Source organism: Rattus rattus, chromosome 7 (genome assembly GCF_011064425.1).
Source record: "Rattus rattus isolate New Zealand chromosome 7, Rrattus_CSIRO_v1, whole genome shotgun sequence".
Lineage (NCBI taxonomy): Eukaryota > Metazoa > Chordata > Mammalia > Rodentia > Muridae > Rattus > Rattus rattus.
The window spans coordinates 50,356,507-50,374,551 of NC_046160.1; the positions used below are offsets into that span (position 1 = coordinate 50,356,507).

At 36.4% G+C, this 18,045-nt stretch overlaps 1 pseudogene; it reads left to right on the forward strand.

Moving 5' to 3' along the window:
• Positions 1 to 607: 607 nt before the first annotated feature.
• On the forward strand, positions 608 to 690 carry LOC116906511 (annotated as a pseudogene).
• Positions 691 to 18,045: the final 17,355 nt, after the last annotated feature.

Consider the following 18,045-nt stretch of genomic DNA (forward strand, 5'->3'; position numbering starts at 1 on the left):
CTAGTGTCTTTGTTACAGGAGTGTCTCCAGTAGGCTACCAAGAGATAAACACCAACACGGTCACAAAACTTTTAATGTACAATCTGTCCTGCTTGCAAGATCTTCTAGGGCGATGGTGACCCAAAACTTGTGGGAGTAGCAAACCAATGTTTGATTTGACTTAAGGTCCATTCTATGAGAAGAATCCCATTCCAGACACTGCTGGGCTGACCAAGATTCAGAGACTATATTCCAAAACACTCAGGTAAAACCAAACACCATCGGTATTGAAAAGACTCTTCCATTGCTGGTGGTTTTGCAAACTGGTACAACCACTCAGGAAATCAATCTGGAGGTTCATCAGAAAATTGGAAATAGATCTACCTAAAGAGCCAGCAATATCATTCTTTGACATATACCCAAAGATGCCCCACTATTCCAGAGGAGCACATGTGATACTATGTTCATAGTGACCTTATTTGTGATAGCCAGAAGCTGGAAACAACCCAGAGATCCCACGATGGAAGGATACATTACAGGGTTCATTTACACAATGGAATATTACTCAGCTACTAAGAAAGAGGACATCATTAGTTTTGCAGGTAATTGGATGGAATTGGAAAATGTCAAGACTATACTTTCAGGGATCATTTCTATAGTTTGTTACTAGGGAAAATGTCATCCTGAGTGAGGCAACTCAGACCCCAAGGGACATTCATGGTATGTACTAATAAGTGGATATTAGCCAAAAAAAGTACAGAATACCCAGAATATAATCCACAAAACTCAAGAAGCTTAACAAGTTGAAAGGCCAAAGTGAGGATGCCTTAATCTCACTTGGGAGGGAGAAGAAAGCAATCATGGGAGGGGGGCGGTGCATAGCAGGGAGACACCTGGGTGGGAAAGAGGACAGGGATGGGAAAAGGAGAACATGACCAGGTATTGGAGGGACAGGACTGAAGCCCTGAAGCCCAGCAGAAAAAAATGGAAACAGGCAATCTCGGGAGGTGGGAGGTGGAAAAACCCTCTACAATGTACCAGAAACCAGGGAGGTGAGAGACGCTCAGGACTCAGGGGAGGGACTTTAGATGAAATGTCATACAGTGGAGAGAGGGAACTTGTAGAGTCCACATCCAGTAGAAAGACCAGACATCAAGTGGAAGGATGACATTGCCATCCAACAGTCAAAAAATAACCCAGAATTGTTCCTGTCTGAAAGAACTGTAGGGACACAAAGGGAGAAGAGCCTGAGGGAAAGGAGGTGCAGTGACAGGTCTAAAGTGGGATCCCGCTCAAGGGGAGGCCCCAAGGCCTGACACTATTATTGATGTTGTGCTGTGTTACAATCAGGAGCCTAGCATGACTATCCTCAGAAAGGCAAAGTCTCTCAGAGAAGCAGCTGATTCAGATGCAGATACTTGCACCCAACCAATGGACAGAAACCGGGGACTCCTGTGGTTGAAACACAGAAAAGCTGGAAAAAGCTGAGGAGCAGGGCGATTCCATAGGAAGACCAGCAGCCTTACCTGGTCACTGGAGGTCTCTCAGACAATGAGCCACCAAAGAGGCAGCATACACCAGCCGATACAAGGTCCCCGACACATATACAGCAGAGGACAGCCTGGTCTGGCCTCAGTGAGAGAAGATGCATCTAACCCTCAGGAGACTTGAGGCCCCAGGGAATGGGGAGGTCTGGTAGGATGGAGCTTGGGGGTGGAGACATCTTCTTGGAGATGGTGGTGAGGTGGTATGGCATGGGGAATAGTCAGAGGGCAGACTTGGAGGGGGATAAAAACTGGACTCTAAAAAGGGTTAATGAAAAAATATATATGCAAAATAAAGGTAAAAATGAATACTAATGATATTGTGCTATATTTATAGATCAGTGAGTTCCTTATCTTGTCATCATCAGAGAGGCTCCTTTTGCAGGAGATGGGAAGAGATACAGAAATCTACAGATAGACATTATGCACAGAGAGATGACTCCATCAAACCTTTTCCCTCAGACCTCAGGGAACACAATGGAAGAGCAGATGGAAAGAGTGCAAGAAGCAATGGTGATGAAGGACACCAGGAGAGCAAAATCCTCCGAATCAACTGAGCAAAGCTCACATGAATTCATGGTGACTGAAGCAGCGTGCATAGGACCTACACAGGTACACACCAGATCCTCTGTGTATATATTATAGATTTTAGTTTAGCGTTTTTATGGGACTCCTGAGTGGAATAATGTGTGTGTCTCTGATTCTTGCTCTTTTTAGTACGATTTCCTTCTGTTGAGTTTCCTTGTCCAACGTCAATATGACGGGTTTTGTTTTACCTTATTACAGTTTATCATGTTTGGTTGTTTTCCCTTAGAAGCCTGTTCTTTTTTCTATTGAGAAGCAGGAAATGGAACTGGAAGGAGTAGGGTGAGGGGAAGCTATAATTAGAATATATTGTACGAGAAAAGAATTTATTTTCAATAAAAAAAGAACAGCATTGTTTTAGTGAACTACACTTACTAGGAAAAATACAATCAATGCATCCAATGAAGACGAGAAAACCTTAGTACTGATTCATAGGACTGTGACAAAAATTCCCAAGTGCTAGAGGGCTGCAGGGGGTTTCCTCTCTGCAGCTATCGCGTGTGTGCTAATTAGTCAGTAATTCTACACATAATTTTTAACTTATTGCTGAACTTGCTAAGCAAACCACTCATTACAAAACTAAAAGATAACAGTTTTGAAAACATTCTAAATATGTCTGACACTGTAATTGTGAGTCATAAGAAAAGTGAAAGATTCTACAATCAGCTAACCAAATAGCTTTAAGCCAAATGCGTGTCCAATCAGCAATGGTCATAGATGTGAAACCCCTTAGACCAGTTGCTCAGTAGCAGATCTCACTGCTAATCTAACATCTTAGACGAGTAAATAGAAAAGACTGGTGAGTGGACTGGAGGAATTCCAATATCTCCTTTCTCTGAACCTCCACCAAAACCTGAATTAGTGTCTCATGAGAATCATCAATTCCTGAATAAAGGACAATAACTCATCTTGAGAGTCCGGAGTGTGATTAGCTCTTCTGTTGCCATGCCAAGTGTAGCTCATTGTTTATTTTTCTAATGCCCTGCTGTGTTAACGCTAGCCATTTAACTGTTTATTGAGCACTGAACAGCATCTAGAATCTTGGCAAATCACACCTTAATCCAAGGAAGGGTTAAATTTCGTGCATGGAAATTTAATAGGGAAAAAAATTCTCAAGAATTGAAAAGGAATCTGAGTAAATAGTTTTCTGTTTTGAAATCAACACATTTGACTCTGTCTCTGAGTTTCCAGTTGGAGAGAAAGGGAATTTACAGAGTCTAAACAGGAATTTAGAACATAGTTTCTTAGACAAAAATCAGAGATTGACAGATAACAGTATGTAAAGATGCTTTCTCCCACTGTTAGTTCTTATAGGTGTTTTGACCAGCTACTTATTTGAGCTGATGCAGGGGGGAAATGAAAAACTTTTCAGATATGTTGCTTGTTATACATTTGAGCATGCAACGGCTTAAGAATTAAGAGAGCTCTTGCAAAAACCAAATACATGTTAGCAGGTCCAACATTCAACCTGAAACTCTTAAGAGTAAACGTTTTTTTGTATACTCACACATTACTCATTCTATCCTTGTCTCAGAGCGCCTCAAATTCAATCAAACACTTTCCTGCTACCACCACACATTTTTCAGGTACCTTGTATATTGTAATACTTAGATTTAAGAAGTGTTGATGAATCATTGGGTAAAGAAAAGTTATTATGAATTTAGGATGCATATTCTAGCCAGCTTGGTGTGCTTCTCCAAAACAAAGTAACAAAGGAAAAAAAAGAAAGAAATTACAGGAAGTCATAACTAAAAAGAAACATGAAAAAAGGACTAAAAAGGTAGCATTGATACTTCATGGGAAGAGTTCTCAAAGTTTCTCTCTCCATTTCAAGAATAGGGTGCAGAACACACAATTCAAACTGCAGCGTTCTTCTAGAAAACTCATTCTGTTAAAATTTGAGCAAAAAGCCTAGCATGTTATTCATAGTGAGTCACTGCATATAGCAAATTAGTCACAATTTAATATTGCCAATATCAAAACTGTCAGATACTATTATCAACAAACATAAGAAAAGAAGGCATTGAATAATACTAACAAAAGAAACAGCTCTAAAATTACAAAAGGATGGGTGACTCTAGAGACAAACATGAATGACCATAATCCTAGAACATAGAGCCTTCTCCAGCAGTTTTACCAGCTGAGAACCAAGAATTCAAGTAGATGAACCTTTAGGGGACATTCTCACTCAAACCACCGTACCATGATTTGGTATGGTAACAGTCCCATGAAGTTTTAGTCTAATAGTTCAGGGTATGTCTCTAGTAACTCTAAGAAATATCAGATGAGCAGGTAATAGAAAAGTGGAGAAAATCTCAGTCGTATCTGCAAACATTCTTATCCTTTAGGGTGGTAAAAGCAGGAGTCTGCATGTATATTGAAACGAGTTATTTAGTAATAGGTCACATACACAGAAAAACAACAAATGACAGTTAAGGTGGCGCAATACAATTGAGACATGTACTTACAATAGTCTATCTACAACATTGTATTTCTCATCAAAAAAACCCCAACCAATCAGCCTTTATAATCACATCTTCTATGCATGAAGTTTTGGTCTCTGTGATAATTATGTTTTGGAGAGCTGTAATACTATGTCAGCAATGAACTCCTGTAGACAAATGTCCTATATACCTACCTCCCCATATCTTTGTACCAGCATCTTATATTCTGTTTGCTTACTCAATCATCTATAGTCATTGCACGTATAATTGTAGCTATTATACATTTCTTTCAGTGCCAGGATTATACACTTTAGCCATTGAAATTCTCAACTGCATGACCCAAGCTTTACTCTAAAGATGCCATTTTAATATGTATCCAAAAATGAGCGAGGATGTGGTGAGCATTGGAGATTATGGAATAGGAATAGAAAGAAGGAAGAATGGCAGAAGAGTCTTTCAAAGAGCTGTGACTGATTGGGTGAGAATCAAGTTCAGGTTTGAAGTGGAGATGTGGCAAGGAGATTTCTCCAAAGGGAATCACAGTTGTGGGTCACTGTGTGCTTTTATGTGTATCGAACGCGATGCCGAGAGTGACAGCCATACAAAGGATGGACAGAGGGACGCTGAGAAGAAAGCTCAGGATGTGGGATGTCAGAGAGAGACTATGAAAGTCTGAACTGAAAATCTTCCTCGAACTAAAAATTAAAATCTACTCTAAAGAGTAAGTGAAAAAGTTAACTTACAAACTGAGATAAATATACTTGTGATTGTTTTTAGTACATATTAAATGCTATTTTTAAAGTGAAATATAATTCTATTTCCAGAGAATTAAACACACAATTCAGATTTAAAGGAACCTTTTCGTTCTCTTTCTTTGACTACCAGCTACAAATTATTTTACTTTATTTAACTACAAATTAAACATTATATTACTGTTAAGACCTAACTCATAAGGAAAAGGACTGATAACACTATGTTTGAAGATGCTTGCAGACCCCTACATAGTTCTATGACTTTTTAATTATCTGTTCTCTAACGTAACCCTGAGATTTCAAGGAAATAAGTACATAGTATCAACTGCACACTTCAAGTTTAGGAACCAATTACCGGGAACTGGCAAGTCCAGCTAATGAGTCTTCCGTATTAGCAGCAGATAACACCATTCAAACAATGTTATGCTAAATGGTTTGAATTAACTTCCGGTCAGAATTTGGATGAGATGAATACAGACAGATCTTCACTCAAACTATTGCTTTTAATCGCTTACATTTGTGTACCAGATTGAATGTATTAGCAAAGGATATAAAAAGTTTCCTTTCCAAAAGAGGAAAGGCCTTGTATTACTGAGGTCTGGACATATACAAACAAAATATTCTATTTTCCTAAAAGAAGAATAAAATGGAAAATTACTTGTGACCTTATAAAATTCTTCATAAAGCCCTTAAAGAGGAAGTTGAACAACTAAAGCAGTATGGCCTCACAGATCTTTTTTCCATCATTTTATTTGTAGTCTGCAGTGGATATCTCTCTCTGTCTCTATCTATGTCTATGTCTATATCTTTATATAAATTCAGCCACTCGTTTTTTACAACTCTTTTTTAATTGTTTGTATTTTGAAGAACAATTTTTATTTATTTTTTCGAATCCTTACAAAAACCTAAATACCCAGCCATCTAAAAACATTAGGAAGCGTCTATCTTATGTGTGGGAAGCATGCTCGACGGTCAGCCCACAGTTAAGCAGGTCCTCCAGTGTGCACGGCTCCTTCAACTTTTACAACTGGACAGTAGAAAAGACCCATTTTGAGAACCTAATGGACATTTATTCCAAAATGCTTATGATATTTTCTACTCCTGTCAGAAGAGTAGAAGAGGAGGCTGGGGATAAAGATGGGGAGGAGGGGTGAGTGAGGAGTGAGTAAGCATAGAGCCTGCCAACTGTTAGTTTTGACAAAGTCTGTCTCTCCTGTGCCTGAGTGACTTCTCTGCCTTCTCATTAAAGTGCTGTTTCAAGAAAAAGTTGAGATTAAAATTCTTCTCCAGGAGCTGGAGGGATGGCTCAGTGGTAACAAGTAATTGTTCTTCTTGTAAAGGACCTAGGTTCGGTTTCCAGAACCTACATGGTAGGTCATAGCCATTTCTAACTCCCATTTCAGGGACTCTGATGCCTTCCACTGACCTCAGTGTACACCATGCATATACACAGTGCATACACATACATGCAGGCAAAACACCAGTTCAAAAAATATTCTTTTCTGCACTTTTGTCTTTAAGTCAAATAACTGTAGAAAATATTTGTGATAATGCTATAATTATTTGGAGATAAAAGACACTTTGTTTTTCTCAAGTTACACAGAGAAAATTGAAAGATAATTTTCCATGCTTTTGAATACCATTTCCAAATCAATATTAGGATGAATCATAAACATACACATCACTGGACTTCAGGTTTCTTTAGAAGGCAGGTGACATAAGAACTCATGGTAGCCTTTACTTCATAATACCCAGCCATAAAGGGTCAGGGACAAGGTACTGGCATTCATGTTTTGCTGCAGAATATATTTATGTAACTTATGTAACTTATGATGTAACTTGAGCTGTCTTATAACAGTTCAGAAGGTTCTATTTTGTTGCACCATAAGAGCCATATGTAGGGTTCATGGAGTGTGTGACATATTCACTGGAAACTCATAAATCATTCATTATGAGACCACAGCAAAACCAGAAAATAATCGCTCAAGTAAAATATTTTGAATGCTGGGTGTAACTGTGCATTTTTGCATCTTCAGAAACCATTTAGGTGTTTACAGAGGCTTGGTTTAAGGTTATTTTCCATTGCAGTTTGAGCTACAACTGGTAGGTGGTGCTGTCAGGATATGGTTCATGGGTTCTCTGAAACTGGCTCCTTTCTCTGAGAACTTTGGAAACCTTTCTATATTTTGCAGTTTGTTGAGGATTCTTCTTAAGCATACCTAGAACTACTTTTCCAGGTAAATATCAGAGAAGTAATTAAATGTTCTGAAGCAGTTGGCGATTGAGGACTGAACAGATACTGTGTTTCTGATGTTCTTGATACATTGTGACTTCACCAACACTTAGGCATGTTGCCGGATTTCTTTCTTTATGCGCTGTTTTCATTTTTATTTCCCATTAATGCTTGAGTCCTTACAATGAAAAAGCAGGTCTGAAAAGCAGCAGTTCTTAGGTAACTAAGACCCTTCCTGTCCTCCCTGTATTCTTCAGCAGCAGCTTCCCGTTGCAGTACAAAAAGAAAAGAAATAAAACCAAAATGAAATAAAGGAAGGTAGAAAAAAATATTGAAAAAGAAAGAGAGGGAAAAGAAGAGAAACGTGGAGGAAAAAGACAAAATTGTAGTTGTCTTCTTTGTCAACATGAGATATTAGTAACTAATTTACTGATTTCTAGGAAACAGAATCTTTTAAAAAAAATGTAAGAAAAGTAGATAAGTAAGAGAGAGAGGTGCAGAAACAAAACAAGGAAATATATCTTTTAAGTTCCGTTTCCTTAGTGGGAGAGTAGGAATGTCAGCCATTTTTACAGTTAACTCAACACAAATTCATAACATCTGACCACTGGAAAAACAGGGAGTTTCCACATCTGCATGCTGAGGGTCATCTCTTGATTAGACAAAACAGTAACACCAATAAAATACTTCTTGAAATGTGTTACTTGATCTACTCCACTGTCAGAAAGTGACTGTTAATTACTGGGAGGATCAGCCTCTACTGCTTCATATCCAGAATTTATAATATGAGCTCCTAAATATTGTACAAACATAATATTCAGTGAAATGTTTTGTTCAGTGGATTGCACCTAAAACCACACTTGTCACTTTAACATGCTTATATTCTCATGGATGTGTGTAGCTGAATATTTCACAAAAGCTATCTCATACGGGTAATTTTAAGATTGATTTGTATGCTAAAAGCATTATTAATTTTAATTTTTTTCTTTTCTTTTTTACACTCCAGATTTTATTCCCTTCCCAGTCCACCCTCTGACTGTTCCACATCCCATACCTTCTCACTCTACCCAATCTCCACGAGGATGTCCCTACCCCACCTCTACCACACCAGACCTCTAAACTCCGTGGGGCCTCCAGGCTCTTGAGGGTTAGGTGCATCTTCTAATTATGTTTTATCTTTAAATCTCACAACTTATTTCAGGAAAGGCAGTGTGAATACTGAGAGTATAGAACACATTGCTAGTATTAGAAATCACCACATGTAATAAAAACTGGATAAAGATTTTCATTTTAATTTAAAGTAAATCTATGGAAGACTTAAAAAAGTATTATTTTATATGACTCCAGGACAGTAGAAAAGGTAAAAATATAAACACATGCCTGTAATTTAAGTTTAGTATATTGCTAGATGTTTTTCTTAGTTATGTAGACTGCATTTATTGGGAGCTCTTACCATCAGCTTTAAGTGCTTTGCATCATGTGGGTGTGAGATTCAGTTTTACTTAGATTCCTGACGTCATGATCTTACTGTGGGGAAAAATGAGGCAGGACTCATTGAGCCTTCATTACTTTTGAGCCAAGAATCTTTTTGATTTTATTTAGGAGAAGCCCACAATGTTAGGTTACTTACTATGCTCCCCCTTTCTCTTCTATAGCAATAGTGGGACAAATTTTGGAAGTTATGAAAGAATGATCCACATACAAAACTTATATGATTGTAATATATATATAATAGATATATAATTATAATAGATAATATATAATAGATATGCATTTAGAAAAGTAGTGTAGAGTTTTGAAATAACAGAAGTCTAAGTTATTATAATATCATATGAGCGCACACACATGCATGTGCACAGGTGTACCCACACACACACCAATATTTTAATTTAAGGTCTCTCTCTCTATCTCTCTCTCTCTCACACACACACACACACACACACACACACACATACACACACACACACACAATTTTAATTTTAAGGTTTCTAAAGAAATTTGAAGAAATCTTTAAGCCAAGCTTCTACCCTAAGGAAACATTATATATTTAAACATTTTTAATTTAAATTAAACTAATTGGTTAGCATTTGACAAGAAGACTGAAATTCAGTTTACTCTTTCTCATTGGCTACTGTATTTTCTTAATGTTCTCAATATTACTTTGACACTCCATTTTCTTTTGCAAAAAATTCAAAGTTCATGTGTTTAAAATGAATTGTGCATTGGAAAATTAAGTGTTATGTGGTCCTAACTGTAGTGTCATGTATTTAAATTGCATAGAGTAGTAATTATGGATGTGAATGCTTATTTACTCCATCTTGACTAACAAAATTATTTCAACAGTTTTCCTTAGCAGAGGTTGAACTAAAAATAATTTTTCTAATATATATTTTTCAAACCAGTCTTGTTTTATTCAAATTATGATGTCCTTTCAGCAAGTGGGGAGATGACTGCGTGGGTAAATTGTGTGTGGTTCAAGCATAAGGAATTGAGTTTCTACCCTTAGAATCTATGTAAAAGTCGGGCCAGGAGGGTAAGCCTGTAACCTCAATTCTGAATCCCAGGGAAAGGCACTTGCTGGGGCTCACTTATTAGCTCATCCCAGTGAGTTCCAGGTTCAGTGAGAGACTCAATCTCACAAAGATAGACAAGCAACTGAGGAAGGTTTGCCAAAGTCAACTCTGAACCTCCACATTCTCGCAAATACATATAGCATAAGTACATAGACAGGGGGTTTTAATGAGCTTAATGAAAAAAATCATGAAGATTGATTAGAACTTCATGTTTAGATTGTATGTTTTTGTTTTATCATGTATATACTGTATATATGGCTGAAGTTAATATTAATATATATATATATAATTGAAAAGATCATAGTAAATCAAATTTGATAACTTGCAGCATTTATCTTTCTTTTTCATCTTCTGGAAGAGAGTTTTGAGGTGAAATGGAAATTTCATAATAGGAATATTAAGTCCATCTATAACTCAAATCTACATAATCTATTCTTTTGTTATCCTTAGCACTTAATAAATATCAGTTGAGTAAATATGTAAAACCAGCACTACCAATGATGATTGTATTCACAACCTGACTTCTCTTTAGCCTACGTAGTGTAAAAACACCAAGAAAAACTGTGTGTGTGTGTGTGTGTGTAATACATGCATACATACATGCATGCATGCATACATACATATGTGTGTGTGTTGTGTGTGTATGTGTCTGTAATACATACATTCATACAATATGTGGTGGTGGTGGTATTAGTGGTGTGTGTGTGTGTGTGTGTGTGTGTGTGTGTGTGTGTGAACTCTAAGCTATTGTTGAACAACAAGATGTTGGAAAGGGGTGTAGAAGAAACATGAAAGGTGTATAAGGAGTGTTAAAGAATGAGGAGTTATTAGGAGCACACTTTTCTTTTTTACCTTTATTAACTTGTGTATTTCTTATTTACATTTCGATTATTATTCCCCTTCCCAGTTTCCAGGCCAACAGCCCCCTAACCCCTCCCTATCCCCTTCTACATGGGCTTCCCCTCCCCATCCTCCCCCCATTACCACCCTCCCCCCAACAATCACGTTCACTGGGGGTTCAGTCTTGGCAGGACCCAGGGCTTCCCCTTCCACTGGTGCTCTTACTAGGATATTCATTGCTACCTATGAGGTTGGAGCCCAGGGTCAGTCCATGTATAGTCTTTGGGTAGTGGCTTAGTCCCTGGAAGCTCTGGTTGGTTGCCATTGTTGTTCATATGAGGTCTTGAGCCCCTTCAAGCTCTTCCAGTCCTTTCTCTGATTCCTTCAACGGGGGTCCCGATCTCAGTTCAGTGGATTGCTGCTGGCATTCGCCTATGAATTTGCTGTATTCTGCGAGGAGCACACTTTTTAATGGGGCATCTCTCTATTCCCCTTTGCTGTTGTTCCAACAGCGGCAGTTGATTGGATGATGACATTCTGCCAGATCAACTTGTTCCCACAAAATGCTACTTATCCTGTATTTCATTGCATGAAAAGAACGTGAAGGATAACTCTCCTGTTTTCCTTTTTTTGGCACTAACCTTCCTGCTCTTGGTAAGAATGGAGATATATTAAGAAATGTGGAAATCACTTAGATTAGTTGGAGATTCAAATGACACAATTCAGCCCAAGGAGTGATGAAGAAAAAAAGTATGATAAAAGCTAAAAGCAAACAAAATTATATAAGCTGTGTTTGCATTTGTGTGTGCATGTGCGTGCATGTGTGTGTGTGTGTGTGCACGCGCGTGCATGTGTTTTTGTCTCTGTGTGTGTTCCTGTGTATACATACATACTCATGCTCATATGTGTGTACCTGTGTGTGCATGTGTACACATGCTTATGTGTGTGGGGGAGGGGTGCTTTAACAATCACCAGATACTTGCATGGAGGTGATAGAATGCTATCAAAAGAAATAGGAGCTGGGCTAGGAATCCCCTATGTTATCACTTCCAATGAGAAAGAGATTTTATAAATCCCAAGCGTGAAATGAAAAACGTAATTCCTATTAATGTTTATTTCAATGGACCTATATCAATTGAATATATATATATATATATATAATGTCTCTCTCTCTCTTTATTGCTTGTTGATTGACCTGGAAGGCTGCTTTCTTCTGTCATCAGGTACTATAGATATTTTCTGAAAATATTAAAAGAGTTAAAATATGCACAGAGGAGTATAAATACTGTAGTGAAGTGGAATAGTGTGAACAAGGAGAGAACAAGGGAGCTGAGGTCCAGAGGCAGAAAATTGGTCTACATAAGCCTCAACAAGAGGCCCAATCTTAGTATTCTTTAAGTATACGTATTTCTAAGAATGGCACAAAAATTATAACATATGTCAGCACAAAACACTATGTATATGTGTGTATGACACAAATGCAAACAATCAAACATTCTAACTCAAAATGGTTTTATGTGACAAATTTAAATTTTAATGTCTTTAAATATCCATCTTTCTTTTCCCATATTTTCATACATATATCTCTTTCTAAATTCTGTGCTGACTTTAATAAAAGAAATTTGATAAATCAATACTTCTAGGTAATTTCAGAAATACAGATCCCATGTGTGTGGACTGGAAGTGAGAATATTTTATCATTTCAGTTTGAGACTTTCAGGACCAATCTATACCAAAATACTCCCCAATGTATGTGCAATCCTCCCTAAAAAGATACTTAACTTACCAGGGGTTAGGACCTAAGAGTCTTTCTCTCAAACACTTACCAATTGTGTCTCCATGCTGAGATTTGGTCTGTCTTAGGTTTGTACACTGTTGTCCATGTTATTATCGTACCCACTGTGAGTAAATACTTGCAACTGCCTTGCTTTGTCCAGGGGACAGCGTTTTCTCCCTGTTATCTACCAATTCCAGCCACTAATTTTTCTTCAGAATCTCTTTTGCAATGATCCCTTAGCCTGATCATCAAGGTGAAGTTCATATATTCCGTTTAAGGTGTGAATTCTGAAGTCTCTGGTTTTCTGCACTTTTGCCAATAGTGGACATCTGTTAATCCTTTTTACTATGAATTCTCAGATGAGACTTGAGAGATACATTGGTGTGATAGCTGTATGTAGAAAGACACGCCAATTCTAATTTCAATAACCTAAAATTCTGTAACCATAAGTACCCAGTCATGTGCTTTTAAAGAAAATTCAAAATCTGTTACTACTCTAAATGCCAGTTGAATAGACGACTAGGCAACGTGTATTCACCAGGAGACACAATATAAGTCATTGATGTTAAATTAATGAATGAATGAGCTAGTGGAATTATGAATGGATATTCCCAAAGAGTTTCTATAAATAAACCTGAAAATCTTCCTTTAACACATTAAAAAAATACAACGCATAAAGGTTTGGAAAATAATGTTATTTTTTCTCCTAATGGTGAATTTTATGATAGTAAAATTTATATTAATAATCCTCAACATGCAATATTCTAGGAACTATTCCACTTTAAGTCTTTAAAAGTCTTTGTGCTGCTGGAAGAACTGGGAACTTTTGCGATTGATTTTCTTGTAGCAGTTCAGTATGAATGGTCTTTTTCTAAGTAGTGTTTCCATCACATGGATTGAATTTTAAACTATTTTCAATGACCAATCAGACATTATAAAATAGTTATGCTACTGACTTGGTATGTGTTCAATGTCAAGCCACGTTTTTCCATTGACAGCTTGAGAAGGCTGTAAAACCATTAAAACTTAAACTTGTGGTTCAAAGGGAGTTTCAGCACTTAGGCTGCTTTTAATTTTCTCTCCTTAGTGAACACCTGCCTTTCCTTGAGTATTAAACCAATGTGCAACTGGTTGGATTTTGTTGGTACTCCAGGTAAAAATGGGAATATATTAACTATTTGAACAGAGAAAAACAGAAAGAATACCATTTTACAGTGGTATTCTGCATACTTATAAACATTAACTTGTAAAACAGTATCCATTAAAATAATATGCATCTAATTTTCTAAAGTAGAAAATTATTTTATTATTTTAAAAATGACTGGTAGTACTGATCTAGTGTTAGAGGTTATAGAGGAGTCTTTTGATATTAGTGGCTAATTTTTTAGCACTAGACTGAATACTAATTCTGCTAAAAGCCAAAAGCCAGTACTGCATATTTTGCTTTGGTACACAGCTACTCATGTACACATACAAGACTTTAATCAACAACTGTTATATTAAAATATAGGTTTGTATTCACCCATTTCTTTTCATCAATTACCTTTTGAGCACCGAGTTCTTGTCAGATGCTCTTAGTCACTTGGCCAACCAAAGCAGAAAATCTTATCTTCGAGAACACAAAGATTACTAGAGGAGAAAAACAAATGCATTTATAGAATCAAATAGATACACAGAGTGAACATGTGTAGAAACTGTTACAGGTAGAAGGGGATAGTGGGTTTGAAGAGATGGCTCAATGGTTAAGTGCACTGACTGTTCTTCCAGAGGTCCTGAGTTCAATTCCCAGCAACCACATGGTGGCTCACAACTATCTGTAATGGGATCTGATGCATTCGTCTGGAGTGTCTGAAGGCACAGCTAGAATGTACTCATATAAGTAAACATAAATAAATCTCTATCTAAATAAATAAATAAATATTATCTATATATCTATGAACCTATGTATATATGGGTCTATCTATCTATTTGTCTGTGTATGTGATGTATATATTATATATATAACTTATAAATTGGTTGATTTCTATGTGACTTTTTCAAACATCTTTAGTGCTATTTATCCCTCCCCCACATCCTCTTTCTCCTTCCCATCAAAAAAAAATTCCCTCTGGGTTATTTCCCTTTATATCATCATAAAATTTTATTTTTTAACTTCCTCCTTGACTATCCTTTTAAAACAGATGTTTTTATCTCAACTTCTGACATGAACCTTTCGCTGATTCCATACATGAGTGAAATTATTGATTTATTGCTCTGTGGCTGCCTTGGCTTTGTGCACTAAAATAAAGGTTTCTCAAGGTTGTTTCACATTGTTGTGAATGATAGAATTTCACTAGTTTTATTACAGAATAATATTCTATTGTACATTTTGTGTGTGTGTGTGTGTGTGTGTGTGTGTGTGTGTGTAAGGGTGTCTAGTTTGCCATCTGTTGCTGTGATAAACATCATGACCAAAAGTCACTTGAAGAATGTACTCAAGGGTTTATTTGTCTAACAGTTCATGCTCAGTAATTTCTTACGCTAAGGTATGCATTGTTAACTGTGGCTCCCTCTTTCTACATGATTCTAGGTTTGTGTCAAATTTACAGTTAAAACTAATTTTGAATACACATACATTGACACACATATGTTTGTGCCATTCAGTGTTGACATGAGAAGGTTTTTGAGTGGGTAGCATGTAGCAGGTGTGTAGGAACAATTGTATTTATCTCACAGTACATCAGAGGGATCACAATGTGTTACATACTTTAAAACACCAAAGGGAGGAGATTGGAGATGTTCTTTTCACAAAAAGATAATTTGCGAAAATGATAATTACCTGAGTTTGATCATTACTTTATATCTACCTGTATTGAAACATTACCTCATACCCATTAAATATGTATAATCAGGTCAATAAAATCAAAATAAGATGAATGTCCTTCATACAAGCAGGCTATCCACCATCAGGTGTGCATGCACTAAAAATTGTCAGTATCACTCAGGTTGTGAAGATGATTATGGAGAAAAACAAAAGGGCCAATGTATGTTCAGAAGATAGCTTTGGTATGTCTTGAGAAGTCATTGTATCTTATAACTAAAAGAAAGAGAAGATTCTAGAATAAATGGTTTCTTAGAAAATTCACCAATGTCTGAGAAAGAATGTGAAACACTGGTTATTTTTCAGGAATCTAAATAAAATTAGTGAACTTAAATCTCTCAGGTATAAACATATACGTATTTTCAAATTATTCTGGACACAAGAAAGTATCACATATTATATAATGTCAAGTTGTTATATTTTATACCACCAAAATTTCCCTTGTGAGTTTTACTTAGGTACCAATTATCCTTCCATGGATATTTTAATTACTGTCATTTAATGTGTGTAGATTTTGGATTCATTTATCAATGAATGAATGAATGGAGATATTGTTTTTCCCTCTCATATATTAGCTTCCAGAGCTTCATATTCTATACTTTTAACGATTCACACCACATACAATTACATATTGGCTTATTTTAGCAGCATATACGTATTAGAATTAGTGTTTTTCATTAATTTTATTTAAATATCTATTAGCATTTCTGAATGATATGTTTGAAATTCAGCACAAGACTGTACATCTAACATATTATCATAAGTTGGAAATTCAACTGGAAATTTCCAACTAAATTTAATTTATCTGTGGGTACATGCCTATAGGCTAATTTAAAATGGGTATATTTAATGATCTTATTTCCATATCTTTAGGGACTATTAATAAGGCAGTATTAAAATTTATGATAGTTGCAATTGGAGCATGCTTGTTTAATTCATCAAATTTAATCATAACCTGAGTCAATTTAAATATTACAGTAACTTGTTAAATGTATGCAAATGAAGCTCTTTTTAAACCTCAGTTCAAGGGCCCTACGTGATACTGGACAGTGACTAACACACTGAACATTAACCCTCTCCCAGGCGCTCACTACTTTATTCGCCAGATCTACTGCACCTCATTCAGTTCTCACATATGTCCTGCCTCACAGATTATGTCTACCCTTACACATGAAGATAAGGACCACTAAAACAGGAAATAACTCCTCAAATTCATGGTTCCATTTCAATTGCGCTTACTAGGATTCCATATCTAAGCATTCTCACTCACTCTTGGGTCATTCTCTCCTGCACTTCCTAAGTTAATGCACACTATGGTGACTCTGTGGAGACATGACATGGAGACTAAAACAACCTGAGAAAACCCATTTGATTTTACATTTTTTATTATAAACATTATAAGTTGTTCTTAATGGAAAATAGAAAAATTGTGTTGAAAAGATGGCTCAGAGGAAAAGGTTAGGCTCACAACCAAAAAACCATGGGAGTGAGGGTGTCTCTGGCTCTTTTGCCAGGCCTTGAGACCCTTTTCCCCCTATTGGGTGGCACTGTTCAGTTTTGTTGCATTGATGCACTGATATGAGAGTTTGTGCCTCTTCTCTTTGTAACTTGTTATGTTATTATGTGGTATTCTGTTGATATCCTGGGGAGGCTGCTCTTTTCTGACCAGAAACAGAGGAGGAATAGACCTGTGGGAGAAGGGAGGTAGAGGTAAGGGAGGAGTGGAGTAAGAGGAAGAGGTGGTGAGAATTGAACTCTATGGGAGAAGAATAAATTAAAATGAAATAATTTAGTAATCACTAACATAAATCAATAGGTAATGTTTTAAAAAGTGTAAAATCAATAATATTTCATATCAGGAAGTTGCAAATTGCAATTCAAAGTATGAGATTATTATAAAATTATTGCATCTAAGAGCTATGAGAATTTTGATGAACCATTGATTAGAGTTTTGTTGGGAATTTGGTAGTAACATATTTCTTCATATGAAGGTATTTATTTTAGTATCACTAGATCTTTACGCAGATATTAAACGAAGTACACTTAACGTTTCTTGGAGACATAGATGCTTTATCCAGTCTTGCAGAATTTAGAAAATACAAAAATTAAAGTTCAGAGAGTGAAATTAGAGACAGAATCTGTGTCATAACATGAAGGTAGACATATTCCCATCTAATATAAAAACACCCAGAGCCACCATGAAAACCTACAGAGATCTATGGAGTTAAGTTGGGGTACAGCTCTTTCTGAGACTGAATGTTTATTATCTTTCCATGAAAAGACTTCCAGATATAATTATCCGTATGAAGTCTGAAGTCTAAAATCAACTTTGTTTCCATGTTCTACAAAGAAATGTTCCACTGGGTCAAATAAACATGTCTGAGGTTTCATGTAATCTATATAAAACCATTTGTATCACCTGACAACAAAACATGGCTAAATCTAAAGTTACTTTCTT